This window comes from Pyxicephalus adspersus, chromosome Z (assembly GCF_032062135.1).
Source record: "Pyxicephalus adspersus chromosome Z, UCB_Pads_2.0, whole genome shotgun sequence".
NCBI lineage: Eukaryota > Metazoa > Chordata > Amphibia > Anura > Pyxicephalidae > Pyxicephalus > Pyxicephalus adspersus.
The window spans coordinates 60,703,947-60,709,189 of NC_092871.1; the positions used below are offsets into that span (position 1 = coordinate 60,703,947).

The 5,243-nt window shown below is 38.3% G+C and overlaps 1 long non-coding RNA gene across 1 annotated transcript; it reads left to right on the forward strand.

The window, feature by feature from the left end:
- Window positions 1-1,350: 1,350 nt before the first annotated feature.
- On the forward strand, window positions 1,351-2,747 carry LOC140343161 (uncharacterized). Its single transcript, XR_011923267.1, has 4 exons — window positions 1,351-1,544; window positions 1,900-1,939; window positions 2,365-2,469; window positions 2,579-2,747. It is a non-coding gene; the product is annotated as an uncharacterized lncRNA (long non-coding RNA).
- The last annotated feature ends 2,496 nt before the right edge of the window (window positions 2,748-5,243 follow it).

The window sequence follows — 5,243 nt, forward strand, 5'->3', positions numbered from 1 at the left end:
CAAATGTTTCAAACATTTATATTAGCTGAGAAATAAGCATATTTTTACATGAACTAATAATTTTAGGTTTAAAAAGAGTTACCTGATTTCAGCTCTTTACACAGGCGCCTACCAAAACGCATCCGATGCCAGACCCGGGGATCCGCCTGGTAAGAAATTCCAGGGGGCTTTGGCGGGCAAAACCTCACTTTTTCCAGCGAACTAGATTTTTTCCACCAAAGCACACAAGTTCTTGCTTGCTTCTATAGATATATATTCATATATACATGAATGCATGTGTATGTGTAAATAAATATATGTGTATATATGTATATATATTGTGACACCAATGCAGGATTGGTGGTGGAAGGGAAGTATATTTGCCCAAGATTCCTCTCCTGTGGAGTAGCGGGTGGAAGACTCTCACCTGTGAGGTTATTAATGAAGCAGCACTGAGGGTGGGGATATAACAGAGCCAGGAGCTCAGTCAGGCTCTCTGCCTGGGGACACAGAAAGTCGGTCTGTGTGAATGAACTCAAACCTGAGTAAAAGGATGCTGAAAGCTTTGTTTTGGGCTGACAGGGAGAAGCCCTCCAGCTGATAGACAGGAACGTCAGATGTATAGTAAGTGTCAGACAGGCGATGTTTTCTTTTGTTGTTTTTGTTATTTTATCTGCAACCTTCCAATAAACCTGGCTACAAGTCAGCTTAAAACTGATACCTCAGTGTGTGATCTGAATTGGATGAACCAGACAAGTGTCCTTTGACCCCAGCAAAGGCGATCCTGAGCTTAACCGCTCACAATATATATATATATATATATATATATATATATATATATGTATGTCTGGCACTTACTAATGCTTCACTAAAACTGGATAAACAGAGTTTATATCTAGGAGCACAATTATTGTTTTTACAATGGTTTAACTAGGATTAGGCTTGGTGGGGTGGCAACCAGAAGCTTCTTAGTAATAGTAATAGTATACTCATATATATCTACACACAATATTAATAAACAAAACAGTTTACAATTGCAACCAACCTATGTCAATTTGCAACAGAAAATATATCAATCAATCAATCAGTCAATCAATCAGTGATCTCCTTTTTGGTTTTTAAGAGGTGTTTGGTTGTTGTCAAAAAAACTCACATTTTGTGTCTCATTTTCCTTGGACAATGATTATGTGGCGATATGACCAGCAGCCGTCAATTTTTGGCAAGTGCCGGATTGAGGAGAGGCCGGCAGACAGGCTCTGGACCCCTGCATGTACGCAGCCAACTGTTTGTTTTTCACTTCCTAAATTTTACAACACTTAACATTAATTAATAATAATTATGGATATTTGGTTTTGTTATTACAGCCAACTCTCCATCACGCTGGCGGCTGCTAATTTTACAGCGGCCACACAGACCACTTGCCGTCCCCCAGGACATGGGGAAGCCATCCCCAGAGGAGGACCCAGTCGTGTAGAAGGAGCCATCCCAGGAGGAGGACCCCACTGCCCAACATCAGCAGCCAGAGTCCTCTGATATAGGAGAGGAGGCGGCCAAAGAGATTGCCTGTAAGCTAACCTTAGAATCAACTTTTGTAACATATGTTGCAATTCAACACATTCTCACACTACTTTCACCATATTTTGTTACAAAGACAAAGAAAGATCTAACAGGATTTCATGTAGTATCCATTAAATAATCATGCATCAAATGAAGGTTCTTTCTAGGATGTTGGCTAGCATAAAGAAAAATAGACATGGGTTGTTTACAAATAGTTGTACTTACAAATGTTTGCTCAGAATATTTGGACGTAGGCAAAAAGTATCAGAAGTTCTGCATTAATCTATTCACCCTAACAAACCTTACAAATCTACTGTAGTCCTGCCCACCCACTTTTACTTATGGTGTTCATTTTATCTACAGCTAGTGGAGCACCCACAGGACACAAGTTCCTCATCTGAATGTAAGTATTTCTCCATTTTAGATATTGTGAACATTCCTTTAGAACCATGAATATAAACTAGGAGATAGTTTGTTAGGCCTAGCTCCATCAAGTATCATTAGGAGTGTATGACTAGCTTCATGTCAAGGCAGCTTTTAACAGAAGACAAAGGTTAAATGTCACTTAGCCAAGTTTGTCCTTTGTGAAAACATACAACCTTCATTGCCAACAAACTGCATCCATTTAGTCATAGCCATAATAAGCATGGCTCCAGGAATAACCTTTCTTTCTTGTTTGGCACGGTGTAAACAGCAAAACAGTCAGATGAGATGACATAACTTGAATTCTTTAGCACTGTGCAATTTAAGAAATAGCTGTATAATATACTAATACATTTGGTCAGTATTTACCTCTCTTATTTTTTTGGTCCCCTTCCACAAACACAGCCAGTTCCACATTGATGGAGGCAGCCAGCACTCCTGAGGAGGTTCCAAGCTCCTCACCACCACCACCGCCATCCCAACCCTGGCGACATGGCAGACATCTTCCTGGTAAGTTTACATTTTAATTGGTTTGGTTTTTACAAGAACAGTACTTTTTAAAAATGTTTTGACCAAACTCTTTCGTTAATATATTATTTGTTTTTTCTTCACCCGCCAGGAAGTAGACGGGATAGCCTGTATTGGCTGCACAGGAGGATGTCTGCCATGGAGAGCCAGAATAGGACGGCCCCTCCTCGGGGTATGCCTAGGCAGTACCGCTTTTAAAAGTTTAAAATTTTGTAAATATGGTTTTCAAAAAGTGGTATATTGTTATCTTTTTATATTTGTTGGGTTTGCACATTTACAGTTATGGGGGAGAATAAAAAAAAACATTTGTAAAAAAAATAAAAGCCAGATTTTGTGAATGTTAATTTATTTTCTTTCATGTGCACATTAAAAATCTGTTTCCAGCCTGGCCAATCCAATCCATCCCTAAAAAAACACAAAAAATAAACCTTAGTTTTTACACAATGGTTGTTTGAACCATAAAATATCTAACATGCTTTTATCCCACACCAACCTGTTTTGCAACTTGGCCGAGTTTGCTCCATTCCTGCATTTGTCACTTTATTTTCAAAATATCCTGTGACCTTACAAGTAACTGAGTTGGGTATGTTAGATATGTCCTCTTCAAAATATATGTAATTGTAACATCATTCGAGAATACATTTGGCATAGAATACACAGCTGAACACCTTAGTATGTCATTTTAACCAACAGAAAACTAGTTGAACTATTAGCAAGCACATTTATTTGTTACGGGCAATTGTCAGAAAAGTGAGGTGTGCCATATTTGGTCCCTAGACATAACTAGATTTGTGTTCATTTAGTAAACAAAGATGCAACTGTGTATTTGAAAATAATGTTTAGTTTTTTTTAAGGTCATTACAGCAATACTTGTAGAGTATTGAGCTAAGACTTCATACTTGATTAGAATCACTTTGACAAATTTACAAACTGGAACATTCTTCGGGGATTAGATAGCAAAACTGCATTTGGAGCATACTTGGGCCATATCAAAACAAACTTAGATAGGTAAAGTGTCAAAGTTTGAGGGTCGCTAACCTGTGGACATTGGGCAAACACAAAATAGAGATTAGGTTATCTTATACAAACAAGTGTCTTCACACAGGATCCCAGCTCAAACCCACACTGTAGGTCTCATGGAGTCCGGAAAAAATTGAGTGAAGAATAAGACAGCAAGAATGTGAAGAATGTTCTCACCTGGCACCCGGCCTCCATCTACATACTTCGCCCAGACCGAGCACAGCCACGGGCCACTTCAACAGCCCTGCCAGGGGCGCATATACCTCCTGTAGATGGTATATATACCTCCTGTGAATGGTGATCTGTTATATAAAGCACAAAAACAAATGAAATAAAGTGAGCTTGACTCTAACCCAAGTTCATTTGGGTTGACCACAAATATAACCACAAAACATAACACTCCCAGAGCAAAAAATGTTTTAAATTAAGCACTCATATTACACATGAGTTTGGTTATAAACATGATTAGAGTCACGTGCACAATGTCAAACAAGATATACCATGAAGGTTCATCTTACCAGGAGGAAGCCCAGTGTCATCTCGATGCGAAGTGACATCCTCATCTTTCACATCACCCCGAACAAAGAAGCCAGGAGGAGACTGCTGCTTCTCAGGGCGTACTATTGTAAAAAAAAAATGAAATACACACATTGTTGATGCAAGTCAAAAGAAGGTAAACATACACTAAAGAGGTCATTTTATAAAAATAATCTCATATTTCACCCCAAACCTAAATAAGTAAAAACACAATCCAATTTTGTTCTCAATGCTAATGACTAAACTGTTGCAATCCCAAAAAAAATCGCAAAAATAAATTAACATTGTAAATTAGGTAATGTAAAAGAATTAAACTTACATGGTTGCCAAGCAAAATGTTGTACGTAGGACGCCATGAGGGCTGCATTTGCTCAGGAGTGAAGCTGGTTTCCTTGGAAGCAGAATCCCTTGTCCGGCTCCCACTGGCTGAGGTGCCAGGTTGAGGGCCCAGGGGCATAGATGATACTTGGCCTGCTTCACAAAACAACCTAGCTGGCCTGAGGGAGCTGCCTGTTGGTCTATGGACTGAAGACCCTGGGGTAGTGGTGGTGGCAGGTGATGTTGTTGTTCGAATTCGGGTCGTCCTAATGTTCGACCCGAAGATGACCGTTCAAATTCGGGTCGACCTGACCCCAATTTTGTTGGATTTGATGCCCCAAATTCGACCCTCCCACAATGTCTAGGGACCTCCCCCATGATGCCTAGATAAATAGATAGAAAGATAGGTAGATAGATAGATAAATAGTCATTCAGTGTGTTACATAAAAGCAGCCAGGGAAGGGAGGGAAAAAAATACAGATATTTCATACTGATATCACTTGCTATCTATCAAAATAAACAGAAAAATGTCTGTATTTCTGTAAAAAAAATACAGATATCTAATTCTGATACCACTTGCTAGCTATCAAAATAAACAGAACATTTTCTGTATTTCTGTAAAAAAATACAGATATTTAATTCTAATACCATCTGCTATCTATCAAAATAAACAGAAAAATGTCTGTATTTCTGTAGAAAAAATACCGATATTTAACCGATATTAAATTCTGATAGCCCTTGCAATTTATCAAAATAAATATAAAAATGTCTGTATTCCTTAAAAAAATTACAGATATTTAATTCTGATACCACTTGCTATCTATCAAAATAAAAAGTAAAGTCTCTGTATTTCTGTAAAAAAATACAGATATTTCATTCTG